The 16,191-nt window shown below is 48.5% G+C and overlaps 1 long non-coding RNA gene across 1 annotated transcript in view; it reads right to left on the bottom strand.

The window, feature by feature from the left end:
* The window catches only part of LOC138581438 (uncharacterized), a 167,107-nt gene extending 162,699 nt beyond the window's left edge, over positions 1–4,408 (bottom strand). Inside the window, exon 1 of the long non-coding RNA XR_011304552.1 lies at positions 4,030–4,408. This is a non-coding gene — a long non-coding RNA (uncharacterized lncRNA). The remainder of the gene's footprint in view (positions 1–4,029) is intronic.
* Between the last annotated feature and the right edge of the window lie 11,783 nt (positions 4,409–16,191).

The raw sequence follows: 16,191 nt of genomic DNA, 5'->3' as shown, positions 1-16,191 counted from the left end.
ACACGCAGGGAACAGATCCTGGCTACTCGGTGAGTCTCATTTCAAGCATGATAATGTGGGGTATGTGAATTGGCAATGACCTGGCAGGAAGGGGGGGGGGGGTGCGTACGTATCAATGGCATTCCACATCATACGTTTGTCGTCCACATACAGGTGATGCTGGATATCCACTGAAGAGATGGCTCCTCACACCAGTCCGGAACCCACGGGACCAGCATGAGGAGGACTACAACCATGCCCACTCACGTACCCGTGTAGTCATAGAACAGGCATTCGGCCTACTGAAGGGCCGTTTCCGCTGCCTCAGCAGGTCTGGCGGGGCACTCCTGTACCGCCATGAGAAGGTTGCAAAGATGGTGATGGCATGTGTCATGCTCCACAACATGTGCGTACGTAGAAATGTGCCCATGCCCCCTGACGCAGAACTGCAAGCACCTGATGATGGTCATGATGAGGGTGGGGATGTGGCAGCACCTCATGGAGTCTGCGAGGCACCGGAGGCCCGTGACATTCGTCAGCATCTCATTGATGTATGCTTCTAGCACTCACGCCTGGTGGCTGATACATGGACACGGGACTCGTGGCACTGCGTGTGTCTGGGACATGCACAATATGGACTGTACGCCTATGATGGCCTAGTACACAAAGATCAATGTCCACACTTCTCATTGGTTGATCGTGCACTTTTTATGGCATATGTGATATAATGTTGAACACCCTATCGACCCGCCACCCAAGTGAGCCCAACACACCCCCTCCACCCTCCTACCTCCCCCCCGAACACCAGTGTCCAAAGATGCTCATTGTCAGTGGGCTGTCGCTATTGCATGCCCCCTCTGCGGGTATCAGGGGCACCCCTGCCTGTGGAGCGCAGGTTACTTCCAGATCTACGTTGGGGGCTGCCCTGGACGGAACTTGCAACGGATGATGTGTCTGCCTGCTCACGTCCATGCATGTCCCTAAGGGTTTGCAAGAGCTCAGTGAGCACACGGCGCACTGCGGCAAGTTCGGCACATACGTCTTTGGACGTCGCATGCAGTTCCCCCCTCAGGCTCTCGGTGCTTCTCTCAATTTGTGCCCTTAGCGTCTCTGTACCTCTCTCCATTTCTGCCCTAAGTGTCTCAGTTGATGTTTCTATGTCTGCCTTAGTGCCCCCACATTCATCGGCATGGTCCTTGAGGAGTGTGGCCAGTTGCTGCTGTTGTTCGATCAACTGGTCGAGGGACTGTTGCCTCTGCTGGGCCATGGCCATTTGCGGGGGTGTCACAGAGGGGCTGTTGTCCTCATGTTGCCTTGCCACAGGGCTTGTGGGGGATGGCCAGTCGTCGTCTTGTGGGTGCCCCTGCGTGGTATTCTCATGTTGTACGGGATGGGACAGACAGGGGGATTGGGACAGGTCATGGATGGATCTGACTTCGGCATCCCCGTTTTCTGTGTCCGAGCATGCTGCCATCAATGGGGTGTCACCTATGGTGCTGCTGCCACCAGAGGCAGTGCCTTCTGTGGCATCCATTGGGGGGACCTGTGGTGGTGGTGTTGTGGGCATGCTGGCTGCTGGGGTGCCTGTTGATGTTCCCTCCTCTGTGCTGCCACCTGATTTGTGCTGCTGCCGTGTCTTGATGCGTGCAGCTGAGGTGGAGGGTCTCTGGCCGTTGGTCTTGGCCCTCTTTGCAGGTGTGCTGGTAGGGGTGTCCTGTAGCTCGTCGTTTGGATCGGACCCTGTGGTGGAGTAAAGGAGGGCGAGGGTTATTGATGGGTCTGTGGGAATTGGAATGGCATTGTATCACATGCTTTGGGGTGGTACCTGAGGGTGATTTGGGTCGGGGCCTTGGAGGTGCTTTGATTTGTGTGTGGAGTGAGGGTGCAGTTGTTTGGCAGCCTGCAGTTAGGGTGTGCCTGCTGCACGTGTAGTGCGTGTTTTAGGGGTTTTTAATTATTTATGTATTTATTGTGGGTTTTAAAGTGCGCTATCAGGCCGATGTGTGTGGACGTTCTCCTGGACATGTGTTTCTGTTGCACTATGTGGACGCATGGTACTTCACATGGATGGACTGTGTGGATTTGGCATTGTTTTATCTGGCCCACCTACCTGAATCTTCGGATGTCTGCACTCCTTTCTCCATCCCTCCGACTCCCTCTATGCTCTCCATTCCGATGGTGGAGGCACAGATTTCTTCCCAGGGGGTCAACTTGATGGGTGATTCAGGACCTCCCCCGGTGGCTGTGGCAATGTTGCGGTTGGCAGAGAGTATGCTGCGGACGCGTATCCGCAGGTCGTCCCATCGCTTGCGGCATTGCTGTGGGGTGCGGGGTGCGGTCCCCACCGCACTTACCCGCTGTGCCACCAGAGCCCATATGGCCTTCTTGTTTGCAAGTGCCGTCCTGGTCATTTGCGTGCAGAAGACGACGGCAGCATTCTCCTGGAGGGTCTCTGTTAGCACGGTGAGTTCCTCACGGGAGAAGTGGACCTGCCGCTTGCGGTCGCACGCTTTCTTCGCTACTTTTCCCATTTTTCTTGGTTTCGCTAGGGTGGTTGACGGGTTGGGGTGTGTTTCAGGGTAGTGATTTTAGTGGTTGTGTGGTTTTAGTGTTTTTATAGGTGTACGCCGGGATGTTTCCCGTTCCGGGCCCGTGTTTTAACTTCCGTTTCCGTATATTTCCGGTCACCGTACTTTCCGGTAGGCGCACACTGCGGTGACCGCTAAGAGGGGTGGCGGTATTGCACCTAGGGCGCCGTACGGCGGCGGTGTGGGCCGTTTTGGGGTCATTTCCGCCATCGCGGACTTTGCACTTCCGCCGTGGCGTGGTGCTCGTGCCCGATGGGTCGGAATGGGCCGCACTTTGCTCCTTCGTGCAATGGCGGAAACGCTATTTACGCTGTGGCGCTCCGGTCAGTCGCTTTCCGCCAGGGTCGTAATGAGGGCCCATATATCAATTTGCTTCTTGCATGGCAAGAGAAAGAAAACTTAAATGGTTGCCTTGGAAGTAATGGGGTGTAGTGTCGGTGGATTAAGTCTGGGCAGCTACATGCTAGACTTTAAGTTCCAAAACATGCAGTATAATCTATCTAAAGTGGTGGAGAGGAGGTCTGGCACATCCTTTGGACAGAGTAATGCAATTTTAGTGAAAAGTTGGAAGGTAGATGGGCCATACCATGAACCCACAAATTACCCGCAAATGTGTCATTGGTGGCGATGATGTGGGATGACTGATTTCAATTGGCGATAAGCAGACTTTTGAATCAGGGCAGCGGTGGGTAAGAAAATTATCCTATGACTATGGCCCATATTGAAGGACTGGAAAAAATATGAATTACGTAGCAATGAAGAAGTAATGTTCCTTTTTTATAGGAGGGTCTTGTAAGCATAGAGGAATGTGGGCACGGTTTCCGAGGGCACAGATACCCATTGGTGAGAGTGAGCAAGCAGCTGAAAGTGGCGTATGGTCCGCATGGTGGAGAGAACAGAGATATCCCCCCCTCCCCCCCAACCCCATGTTCTTTGTTCCCTGAGTCTATTTGTGTAAGTGCTACCCCTGGGAAAAATAGCATTACACTTATTGAATATTCATCACTGTTTGCTCATTGACTCGATGTGGGGTGTGTTGCCTGTAGTCACTTGCAAAGAGAGAATAAAGATATTAAACGAAGAAAAAGAATTCTGCCATATTAGATGCGTTTTTATTATTAGGGTGGATACATTTTGTATCTGTTTTTCTTTTTGAGAACATAGTTTCCTTTAGTATGGGAACAATTCTATAAAGCATTTCTTATGTGGGTGAAGGAAATGCTGTCGGGAAAGGCCGATTTTAGCTGCTGTGCAGGTCCTTTTCTTTTAAAGATGAAGAGAATTCTTGTTAGGCTGCAGCTGCAGCCAGACTGTTTAGACTCTGGTCAATACAAGAGATTATTGACTGCATTCTGAGCATTCTGATTGCCTTAGAAGCGGTCAATAATGACTTCCTTGCGCTAATTACAAATAACCTTTCTTTTGCGGACGCTGCTTTTGATAATACAGTAAAATCACTTACAAGTTCAGTCGTCAGCTACAGTTTGGTCAGATGCTCTAGTCCCAGGGTCTCCAACCAGTAGATCGCGAAGCCACTGGTAGGTCGCCAGAGGCTTCCCAGTAGTTCTTCACATCAGACACCAGAATGAGAAGTGTGTGTGTTTACTTTGGTGTGTGAAGTCCCTGGGCCTGTCCTGGGCCTCTTACCCCTCCCTCTCCTCTTCCTGCAAAGCAAACAGTCAAAAGCCGTGTGCACGATGAGAAGGCGGGCTGCATCTGGGCTTGAAGGGCTCGGGGCAGTGTCCCAACAAAGAGTTAACTACCAATAACAAAGGTAAATGGGGGGAAATGTGTACTGTGGCCATTGTCACCAAGATATGCAAATGATGGCTGATTAGAAAGGGAAAGGATGTATAAATCTTCATGCCATGTGAAACAAGGCTGGGGCTGTGATTGTTTCAGTTTCACTCTGTTTCTTTAAACTTATTTTGTTTGGCATTACTTTGCATGGCGGTAATTGTAGGCTTTCAATCAGAATGGGGAAAATAAAGCTACAGCTATAATCGTTTTATGCTCAGCGTGTGCGTAGAAAAATAAATATGTTTGAGTCCCAGCTTGCAGGAAAAAAGGTACATCTAGAGTTACGAGTAGCTGTTTATGGCAAAACAGATTTCATTTTTATTTGAAGATTCTGAGTTCTGTGTCTTAAGGCAGTGGTACTTCAATTGTATTAAAGGTTAAGATGGACTTTGCTGTGAAATGTGTGTCCCAATACAGGAGTTCAAGTGCTAACAGCAATTTTGTATTTAAGTACATCTGGAAAACTACCGGCTGCACTGCATTCTGGTGCTTATCCCCTTACATTCATAAAACTAAACAGAAATGTAATATGATGTGTGCTGTCAATACCAGGGCTTAAAAAACATTATTTGATGGTTCTGTTTCAGCCTGAGATTTACAAAATAGGAGTATAAATGCAGTAGTTAGGTAGGAAAAGTGAGCAACGGTTGGTATGTATATATTTTAATATATATGGCATTAGTATAGCTTGAACCTTACTACGTAACAGAGCATTGTACAAAACATGGTGGTGTATACAGGGTGGTGTATACAGGGTGGTGTATAAAGGGTGAGCCCATTAAGAAGAGCCACGGGATGGGAGAATACTTAAAAGGGTTGACACCCTTTGGCTAAGTACACAAACTGGGAGATCTGTGGGAAATCTGAATGCATGTGTCCTATTCTGACAGGGGATTTTCAGCCTTTCATTACTGTGTTGAAATGGTGCATTTTGTAAGCACTGTTTTTGCCTAAAAAGTAATTCTCTAACACAGGAAACATTAAAATAGATGCCTGGTCACCAACAGTACACAGCATATTCTGGCATTGCCACTGTAAAACACATGTTGATACAATTGCAAACAATATGTCATAATTGTCATTTTAAACCATGTTTGTGATGCTGGAGCCCTTGAATATGTCTGCGAGAGTTGGACGTGCGAGACAGGCATGGCCCATTGGTCATGCACCAAAATTACCTGCATGATTCCAGCAGAGAGTGGCCGTGAACCTGTGAGCGGTTCTCTGTGATACTGCCACCTTCATAAAAGGAGCTGGGTGGCAGGTCACCACGCACTATCGCTACAACCATGCTCTCTTTGCTCAAAATGTTAACATAACAATTCATATATTGTCTGGTTGTGTTGTTTTAAGTCATCGCTATAAAACTGAATTTTATTTAATTTTATATTTGCATATAAACTGATCACATGGTTTCCATATGGTCAGTTTTTCAATCTTGCCAATTATTTTGACATAAAATCCTATAAGGGTAGTCAACAAAGTAGACTTTGGCTTACTTTTCCTGGGCTCATTATTTGATATAAAACAAATGTACTTTTACAGATGGTGCAATTGTGAAGGAGGCAGTGACTCCTGTGGCTGAATTTGTTGTAAGAGATTTTTTAAAACTGTCCTGAAGGTATGTGTGCCATGTCAGGTGTGCAGTTAGTGCAGATACCCTCTATGCCATAGTGTTTGCCCGTATCAGCCAATGTGATTGCCTGTCTCTGCAGAGCTGCCCTTTTTTAGGCATGGACCTCCTGATATCAAAAAGTTGGTCCCATCTGACAGCAGAGTGCTATTGCTGTTTCAAGCGGTATTGTACAAAATAACCTACTCCCAGAAGTTCGACTCCCAAAAGTTCGACCCCCAATTTTCCGCATATATATATGTGGGGGGGTAAAGTCAATCAAAAATGTATAGGGGTAAGGTGGAGGGGTTGTGGGGGGTCTCCCCCCCACATAAATATTTGCGGAAAATTTAAAATAAAAATAAAAATAAAAAAGGACTTTTGGGAGTCGAACCTTTCGGTTCGGTAAAATCACGTAGATCCATTTCAAGTTACACACCAGATTGTTCAGCGCTGGTGGACTGCATGCAGTGTCAGGCTTCACATTAAATGTCCCAATTGGTTTTCTACATTCTGAAATGCTTGACAATTTTTAAGAGACAGCTGCTAATAAACAATAATGAAAGAAATATGTTTTTGAAGTTATTAATATCATGGTAAATGCATATGCTATATAAAGAGCAAATAAACCGCCGAATACATCTTCATAGAAATGTGCATTCTCGTGGACATCTTCATCCCAGTAGCTCCCGCCTATTGGCAATTAACTACAAGTAGCTCTTGCCAATGCAAAGGTTGGATACCCGTGCTCTAGCCGAAAGGATCTGATGCGGTTATTGAAAAATATATACAAGTGAACAAAGACAGATTAGAAAATGTACACGCAGCTCCCATGACTGCAAGAATGCTGAAGGGTATCCTGGCTTAGGCAGAAATCTATCCAAGCCCCTACAAAGGAAACAAGTGACAGTATTGATTGGGAAGAGCACAAAGCAGCAGCAAATAGGCCTACGTCATCACATAATGATTAGGATGTTCCAGGTACATTTAAAGCGACAGCTACTCGGTTCTATTCCAGCACAGCCTTTTCGAGTCAAAGGCAAAAGAGAGTCAGAAGTTGGGGAGTGACACGTACAAGGGGCTAGAAAACAAGCTACATTGTTGCCATGGTTCTTTAGAGTCGCTGTTGCTTAATGATTTGTTTGTCTGAAAGATACGCTACATTATAAACTGGTTCAAACTCGTGCACATTATCGGACTCGCCCAGACCCACACACTCCGGCCTCCACACCGTGCCTGAAATGTCCAGCATAAGCAATAAGGCAGATGAGGTTAGGGGATGGTGGGGAAGAAAAGACTTGTGCACAGCTTCAGATCTCAGACTGCAAAACTAAATCAGAAAGAAGGTTGAACTGAACATACAACCAAGAACCCCCAGTGCTACTTCTTAGGATCGTTTAAGGGTCACCAGCACAGAGACCCAGTGTTTAAAAATGTTCGCCTTGGCCCTTCTATCTGCACTCTGGAGCAAGATGTCGCTGCGCCTTCTAAGGAGACTGTACCGCTGGGTGTCTGCTGTCCTGACCCCCCCCCCCCTTCTCCTGGGCCCCCATCTTGCTGCAAGTCCTGACCTATCCCCTCCCACCTGCATTCTAACATCCATCATATTGTCACGTTGCATGGCGTCTCCCTATTTAACATGTGTTTCAAGGCGCAACGAGGCAAGGGAAGGGAAACAGAGGGAAGACAGAGATAACAATCCTACTAGGCCAGGTGCCATTGCGATCATGCAAGTGCAGGTGAGGGGGGATGGGGAAAAGTGCAGGGGGAAAGGGGAGGGGGCAGTGCAGTACATAGGAAAACAGTAAATAAATAGAATAAATAAAGGTACGGCCAGTTGGTGGCAAGTGCAAGGGTAAGTGCCGACATCAGGTGTCAAGTGCTAGAAGGGGCTATAGGGATACAGAAACAGTCCCTGAGTGCAAGGATTGGCAAGGGGGCAGTGCAGGTGTGCATCTGGCAGGGAGGGGACCTGGGCCCGAGATCAGAGGGAAGCCAGGTAACCAGAGCAATTTAGATTCAGCCAGTAGATCAGCAGGGGAGAGGAGGAGAGAAAGCAGAAGCAAAGAGGAAGGTCTTGAGGTGTTTCCCGAACCAGAGATGGTTCTCCTCAAGTTTCAGGGAGGCGGGGAGGCTGTTCCAGAGTGAGGCCCCAGCAAAAGAAAGAGCTCTACCACCAACTCGCTGCTTGGAGAAGTGACTAACCCTGAGGGAGTTGGAGGCGGATGAGTGAAAAGCTTGAGAAGGAAGATATATAAGAGAGAGTTGAAGGTATTGAGGTCCCAGACCCCAGAAGCCCTTGTGGACAATGCAGAGGGTTTTGAACTTAATCCTCACCGCCACTGGGAGCCAGTGCAGAGATTTCATTCCTGGAGTGATCCGATCCCTGGGCTTGTCCTGTTTTGGATGAGTTGCAGAGGGCGGAGAGTAGAGGCAGGCAGATTTAGAAAGAGGCTGTTGCAGTAGTCCAGCCTAGAGAGAACCAGAGTTCTGGAGACAGTGAGCTTCTGGGGGAAGGAGAGGAAGGGAAGAATACCTCTGAGGAGGTGCAGCTGGTAGTGTGACGTCTTAGAGACGTCAGAGATGTGAGGAGAGAAGGAAAGTGTGGAGTCGAAGATGACCACAAGGTTTTTAGCCTGACAGGTGGGAGCAGGAAGAGGCCCAAGAGAGGCCGGCCAGAGAGTGACAGGAAAGGAGGGAGCCAGTGTGCGTGCCAATGAGGAGAATCTCGGTCTTCCTGGCATTAAGGCAGAGATCATTGGTGGCACACCACTCCTGGATGGCGGATAGGCAGTCAGAGATGAGAGAAGGAGAAGAGGTGGCAGAAGGGAGCCTGAAAATGAGTTGAGTGTCATCCGCATAGCATTGAAAGTTGGGGCAGAGAGCGGCAATGCGGTGGTCAAGAAGTGCCAGGTATTGGTTGAACAGCCAGGGAGAGAGGTTAGACCCCTGGGGAACACCACAGGTAGAGATAGAGATAGAGGAGATGAAGGACCCAAGTTGGACGTGGGAGGGTCAATCAGAGAGGAAGGAGGTCAGCCAAGCCAGGGCCTGATCGGTGATACCCAGGTTATCATGGAGACGGTTGAGCAGGATGGTATGGTTGACCGTGTCAAAGGCAGAAGAGAGATCATGTAAGATGAGGACACAGGGGGTGTTGGAATTGAGGTTGGAGAGCAGGTCTTCACGGATGTTCACGAGAGCAGTTTCCGTGCTTCTGGAAGCTCTGAAGCCAGACTGATGGTCATGGAGACAACCAACAGATTCAGAGTGAAGAATAAGCTGGAGATGGCCATATTTTCCAGGAGGTTGCCCAGGAAGCGGGCGATGGAGATTGGATGATAGTTAGCCGGGTAGGAAGGGTCAGTAGAGGGTTTCTTAAGAAGCGGGTGCACAAGGGGGAGGGGAAGACTCCAGTGGTGAAGGGGTGGTTGCAGAAATCCGCGAGAGCAGGAGCCAGGGTGTCAATGTGGTCCTTGATGGTTCTGGAGGAACAGGGGTGAACCTGTTTTGACAAGACTTTTATAGATCGGACTTGTCTAGAAACCTTGTCTGACGAGAACAGGGGAAAGGCAGAGAAGGAGGGAGGAGAGGTGGCCGAAGAAGGGCAAGAGGAAGAGCAGGGAGTAGAATACGGAGGGGGAGAGCAGGTGAGAGAGGACAGGATGTCCTGAGTTTTAGAGATGAAATCAGAAGCCCAGGCCGTGCAGAGGGCCTTGGAAGAGAAAGGAGAGGTAGAGACTGCAGCAGGATTGGCCAGCTCCTTGCAGATTTTAAAGAGTTTGGCCGAGTTGTTAGATGCCACGGAGATGCGGGCTTGGATGCAGGCTTGGATGTGTGCTCTCTTCTTTGTGTGGATGGAGAACCGGTATTGCCTTTGGAGCAGGCGGCAGGCCAGTTTGTCAGAGGATGTACGGGAGGCAACACATTTCTACTCAGCTACCCTGCACCTGCACTTGCGTTTAAGGGTGTCGAGGTCTGAGTCATACCAAGAGGTGCACTTGACTTTGGGCTTCAAGCGGATCCTCATGAAAGGGGGAAGAACATTGAGAGTATCAGCTATAGCAGAGTGGAGCAATGAAAGGGCTGTGTCAGGGTGTAAGTCAGCCAAGGGGGGAGCATGGGGGTGAGAAAGTGGCAGTGAAAGCCTCAACTGACACACTCTTCATGGGTCGGACAACCGAGAAGGTAGGTGGCAGTGCTGGAGTTGGCTGGGCCTGAGGGGTAGAGAGGGTGAGATGGGAGGAAAGGAGAAAGTGATAATTCCAGGAGAGAGGAGTGATGAGAGCGATCGAAAGGGGAAGGTCTGAAAAGATCAGAACATCCAGAGTGTGCCCTGCAGATTGAGTCGGGCCAGAGGGGAGAATAGAGAGTGAGAGAGAGTCGCAGAGGTCACGAAAGAGTCCAGTGGCAGGACAGGAAGCATCCAGGTGGATGTTGAAGTCACCAAGAAGGAGGAGTTGAGTGGTTGAGACCAGGAGGGCAGTGGAGAGGTCCACCCACTCAGAGAGGAAGGAGGAGATCTGACCAAGTGGCCGATAGATGGTAGCCACAGTAAGCGATCCTGCAGACGAGGCATTCGAAAGAGAAGTAGGCCTGCGTAGGGATGACAGAGGCAGGAATCCCTCAGGGATGATCAGGGCTACACCCCCTGCGGAACAGTTGGATCTGGGCACGGAGAGGATCTTGTAGCCATCAGGGAGGAGAGTGTCAAAGCTTGTGACAGAGCTGGCCGTGAACCATGTCTCGGTGAGACCGAGGACATCGAGGTCAAGTTCCTCCAGGAGGCGGCAGATGTCAGAGGAGTGTTTGTCAGCTGAGTAAGACTTTAGAGTGGCAATATGGAGAAGGTTGCCGTCCTTGAAAGACTTCCGGGGAGGGGTACAAATCAGAGGTACGCCCTGCGGAGGTGTAGAAGAAGCCCGAGGGAGGGGGGGCAGAAGAGGAAGGAGAAGATGCCAAGGTAGCCAAGGAGGAGACAGCATGGGAAGGCGAGGAAGCTGTGGAGGGGAGGGCCGGGACATCAGGGGAAGAAAGGAAGTTGATGAGATGCGGGAAGCGTCTATCAAAGAGGAGAAGGTTGCCTTGAGGGCCTTGGACCAAGATGGTACCATTCAAGTAAACATTAATGATGACCTTAGAGGAGTGGAAGGAGAACAGGAGGACCTCCCATCGGGTGCTACCACTAATGGGAGAGGCAGAGAAGGGAGAGAGAACAGAGACCATATGTAGAGTCCATAGGTCTGGCGAGGGAACGACAAAGAGGATGCCAGTGAAAGTTTGACTGGAGGAGGAACTGGTATCGGTGTCAGCGATAGGGAGGCCTGGGTTGGAGCCTTTCAAAATGTTCTAACTCGCCTGCCACACTGACAGCGGTGGTGGAACTGGTATTCTTTACAACTTCTCTTACTCTGTTGCGTCTCATCTAACACCTCTTGCTTGCTTTCCTCCTTTTGAATATCACTATATTTCCTTCTCTGAAACCAACCCCCTCTCCTTCTTATGATTTATCACCACCAGGGCCACTCTCCTCTTTTTGGGACGACATGGGCTCTCTTCTTTCTCTCCTTCTTCCATCTGCATCTCCTTTTCTCCCAGTTGGTGGTTTTAATCTCTATCTTCTTAGTACACATGCCTCTTCTCACTTTCTCCTCTTGCTTGACTTTTTCAATCTTACCCAGTTCCATTCCCCTCCCTCTCGCATTTCAAACTCCTCCTTCTTCTTTGACCTCTCCTTCCACTGCCCTAGCTACTCCACTTCCTTTTGCTAACCATCTTCCATTATCCTTTTCTAGGTCCCTTGCTCCCCCAGCACCCAATGGTCACGCCCCTTGTTCTACCCGCCGTAACCTTTGCTCTTTTGATGTACCTCCCACTTAATGTCTCTGCGTTCTCCTTCCTATGTATTTCTTCTCCCTACTAATACTGCTCCATCTTCCCTTGCCTCTAGTCTGACAACTATCGATTCTCTTTACTCTGCTCACCCCTTTCGTGCCTCCCGAAACCTCCCACCATAGCACACTCTTGACCTTCTTGCTGTTCATTCTTTCTTATGTTGTGATGAATGACAATGGAAAAATCCTACTCTCCTGGTAACCTTGCTTTTCTTTCTTCTCTACCATTCTCTTTGGCTTCCTCTCTGCCAACTGCAAAAACGAAATATTTCTCTGACCTCATCTGGTGTAATTAACCCTATCCTCACCACTTATTTCAGCCCTTAACCAAATATCCGCTCCACCTCCACCTGACCCATCTCTCGCCTTGCCCCTTTCACCTGTTGTCAACTTCTTCTCTAAGTCACTCTACTTCACTGATTGACATCTTCTACCACTAAGTCCCCCACTCCTGTTTCCTTTTCTTGCTCACTCTGCTCATTTTCTCTCCAGGGCCAATCCTACTGCTTCTCCTCTTCATCCTCTCCTTTCTTCCCTTATCCCTAAATCTATCACCTCCTACTTCCCTTAGTTACTTCTCTTATTAACTAATCTTTTTTCTCTGCTATTTTCCTTCTGATTTCAGAAACCTTCTCTCGACCGTTCGCTGCCTGCCGTATTAAGTCCCATCTCTCTCCCGCCCCTCTTATCAAAAATCCTTTAACAAGCCAATTCTCATTGTACTTAGATGCTAATGATCTTCTCCCACAGTCTCAATCTGGATTCTGACTCCTTCACTCTACAGAAACGGCCCTTCACAGTGTATCTCACTCACTTCTATCGGCTCGTCACTATCCTCTATTCTTATGCTTCTCAATCTTTCTGCTGATTTTGACACTGTGGACCATCCTACTCTTCCTTCTACCCTTACCTCACTTGGTTTCTTTGCCAGTGTACTGGGGTGGGCAATGCCCCCATACTTTTCTGGTTCTAGGTCCTCTCCTTTTTCTGTCTACACTTCTCCCCTTTCAGCATGTGTGTCTTCCTTTGGTCTTTCGCCCCACGTCTATGCTGACGACACCCAGATGTGTATTTATTTAAGACTTTTCTGATTCTTTGCACTCGACCCACTGCTGTACACTCTTGGATGCACTGTCATTTTTACATCAAATACTTCAAAAACAGAGATCTATTTCTTCCCTCCTCTACTATTCCTCCCACTCGTCCTCCCTGTTCTATTTCATTTTCCCCTTCCACTCTCCCTTTCTCTGCTATGGGAGGAAATCTAGGTGTATTCCTAGACTCCTCTCTCTCTTTCTCTCACCACGTCTTCAATCATGCTTGCGCCCGTCATTTCAAACTTTATAACAATCGCAAAGCCTATCCTTTTCTGATTTTCCATGCCACAAAACTACTCATGCCCACTCTTGTCTTTTCTTATCTGGACTACTGCTTGTCACTTCTTATCAGCCTATTTGTGTAACCACGTTCCCTTCAGGCCCTGTTTTCAATTCTCCTATCCGTACTCTATGTAGACTACCACCTCGTGCTTCGGCTGTGCCTTCTCTGCCAGCTCTCACCTGGCTATCCTTTGACTCTGGTATACATTTTCACTTCCTTTCTGTTGTCTTTAAATGTACACATGGGGTCTCATTACACGGAAGACGGTAATGGTTAACGGCCACCGTTAATGGTAACGGTGACCGTTAACCATTACCGCCTTACTACGAGGTCCCTTAGTGGGTTGGTGCTTTAACGCCTGCTTTTTGCAGGCGGTAAAAACCAACCCGTTAAGGGACCTCGGAGCTAATTACGGCACCGCAAACTTGCGGTGCCGTAATTAGCGCCTTCCCCATTCCCATAGAGCCCTATGGGGTAGAAATGGGAATGGGGAAAGGCAATGGCGGAAGGGGGATTTACCGCCCCACCAACCTTGGAATGGGGCGGTAAATCCCCTTTCCGCCAAGGCGGTGCTGGTATTTTACCGGCATGAGCCATGGCGCTAACGCCATGGCTCACCGCCTTCCGTGTAATGAGGCCCATGGTCTCCCCACTCTTTCTTCGTAAGTCCCTTTTTATGTTCCATCCCCTTCTCTTTGATCTGAATCCCAGTTTCTCCTCACTGTCCCTAATTCCCCTGTGGACATTCCAGTTTCCGCACTTTTTTTTCTTCTTGCTCATAGACACAGGAATTCCCTCCCCCTTATTATCTACTCTTCTCCTACTCTTCATAACTTCTGCTCATGTCTCAAGATCTTTCTACTGAACCTTGATCACCAAGTTTTCTTGACGGTTTCGCTATTTATTGCGTCATAATATTTTAACTGTTCCCTTGTTGTGCAGTGCTTTGGTAAAAGCTTTTTATAAATGAAATAAAATACAAACAATGGAAGGATTCTGTGGGGTTGGAGTTGTGGGTGTTCTCTGATGATTAGAAGGGCCTCCAGCCGGGATCAAGATATCCTGCAGCTGAGAGCTGGAAAGATGAAACCGGACAGCATGAGGACCACAATGAACCCAGGGTAGGAAGGATGGACATTTGGGATGTGAGAGAAGGCAGGGCACGAAAACTTCAAAGTCTCAGATGCAAGTCCGACAAGCAGACTGCGGTCAGGATCCGATGTATCCCAGAGTAGGTCACAGGATTTTAGAAGTCCAAGGAACAAGAAGGTAGCATGACGAGAGGAGCACAAATGTGCAGAAGTGAAGGGGCAAGGGGCAAATAAACGCCAGATTAGATACTATCCACAGTATAAGCCAGCTGTCAGGCATTTTACTTGAAAGAAACAAAATAAATTCAAGGATGGCATGTCCATTGTGGCTAAGTCTATATTGAAATGTAGTCCTGGCGGGACCAGTCTCTGCACCACTGCCAGAACACACAAGGAACAACCCACCCTGAGCGGGAGTGTCACCAGCCGGTTGCTGTAAGCTTGAGGCCTGGGTAGTAGTATGTAGCAAAAGCACATTTCTTGAGTTTGCTTTATAGGCGGTTATGGTGTAGAACCTGTTTTACGTGCTTGGCATGCTGTTCGTATGACTGAGTAAAACAGGATGTTGTCAAATTGGATTACAAGAAACCAGGCTTGTTAACGGAATGCTGGAATGCAGAAGGGAGATTCCAAAGCCTGAGCGGCATGAAGACCCATATTTGGCCTGCAAGGCAGTTTTCCATTCATCATCTGACTCGATATGGGTCACTTTGTAAGCCCCTCTCAGGTCTAATGGTGTGAGTACATGTGTATTGCATAACTGTCCTCCAGAAGAATATGACGGGCGGAGGAACTGATTTTTGCTTATGGTGACCTTCAGTGCACTATTCTATGTAGGGCCTTAGTCCCTCCAGCCCCTTTTCTTAGATGCAAAGAAGAGCTGCGAGGCAGGGGGGAGACAAGAATGACAGAATTGCCTGTTCTGTGAATGGTTCAGACCAATATTAACCATATCTATTGTATGCAAGACTATATATCCAGGCGTGAGAGATAATCTGTCAATGGCTTGTGCCCATCCAATTTCTGCATGGTATGATATATGATATTTTATTTATTTCGCGCTCGTACACAAGTGTTTCAGAGCGCGACAAGGCAGGGAGGGGAAACAAGGAAGAACAAAAACAACGATCTTACTAGGCCCAGTGACATTGAGAACGCGCAAGTGCATGGGAGTGGGAAAGGGGAACAGTGCATGGGAGTGGGGGGAGTGGTGGAAAGAGCGTAGCAGATGAAAACAGATAAATAATAAAATAAATAAATAATAAAAGACAACAAACATTGGTAGTGCATCCAGCAAGTGACAAGTGCTGGGTTCAAGGCAGAAGACAGGGTATGTCTGATATAGTGCAGGGAAAGGTGAAGGGGACTGTATGGTTACAGATACAGATGCCAGTGCAAGGGATTGCCCGGAGGCAATGCAGGTGAGTGGCAGGGTAAGCAGGTACCTGGGACTGGATCACAGAGGGTAGTCCAGGTGCATGGTGCCAAGAGAGAGAAGATCAGCAGGGGAGAGGAGGGGAGAAGGCAGAAGCAAAGAGGAAGGGCTTAAGGTTCTCCCGGAACCAGAGATGGTTCTCCTCAAGTTTCAGAGTGGCAGGGGGGCTGTTCCAGAGGGAGGCCCCAGCTGCAGACAGAGATCTATCCCCAACTTGTTTCTTTGAAAAACGACTGACCCTGAGGGAGTTAGAGGTAGAGGAGCGAAGAGCTTGAGATGGAATTTATTTATGGAGGGATAGCTGTATCAAAGGTATGGAGGATTTACTGGCAAAGGCTATCTCCATGAAAATTCCAGTGGTCCGGGAATACATCTTCACATCAACTGGAACAGGGTGACAGTCTGTGAAAGG

The sequence above is a fragment of the Ambystoma mexicanum genome, chromosome 3p (genome assembly GCF_040938575.1).
Source record: "Ambystoma mexicanum isolate Mex_15411 chromosome 3p, UKY_AmexF1_1, whole genome shotgun sequence".
Lineage (NCBI taxonomy): Eukaryota > Metazoa > Chordata > Amphibia > Caudata > Ambystomatidae > Ambystoma > Ambystoma mexicanum.
This window is presented reverse-complemented; position numbering and strand designations above follow the sequence as displayed.